The sequence below is a fragment of the Scomber japonicus genome, chromosome 20, assembly GCF_027409825.1.
Source record: "Scomber japonicus isolate fScoJap1 chromosome 20, fScoJap1.pri, whole genome shotgun sequence".
NCBI lineage: Eukaryota > Metazoa > Chordata > Actinopteri > Scombriformes > Scombridae > Scomber > Scomber japonicus.
In genome coordinates, this window is record NC_070597.1 from 814,638 (window position 1) to 815,005 (window position 368).

A 368-nucleotide genomic window follows, 5' to 3' on the forward strand; every position below is an offset into this window, starting at 1 on the left:
CCTCGACGCACAACAAGGGCTCTGGAACCAGTCTGGAACCAGTCTGGAACCAGTCTCCTCCAGAGGGGTTGGACTCTCGTCCACTCTGGAGTTGCCACTGGTGAGAGGCACCGGGCAATACTTATTGCCCCCCGGCTTGGTGCCTGTATGTTGGAGTTTACCCCGGTAGACGAGAGGGTAGCCTCCCTCCGCCTTCGGGGGGGGGGCGGATCCTGACTGTTGTTTGTGCCTATGGTCCAAACAGCAGCTCAGAGTATCCAGCCTTCTTGGACTCCTTGGAGGGGGGGCTGGAGAGTCTCCCTCTGGGGATTCCCTCGTTCTGCTGGGGGACTTCAACGCTCACGTTGGTAGCGACAGTGAGACCTGGA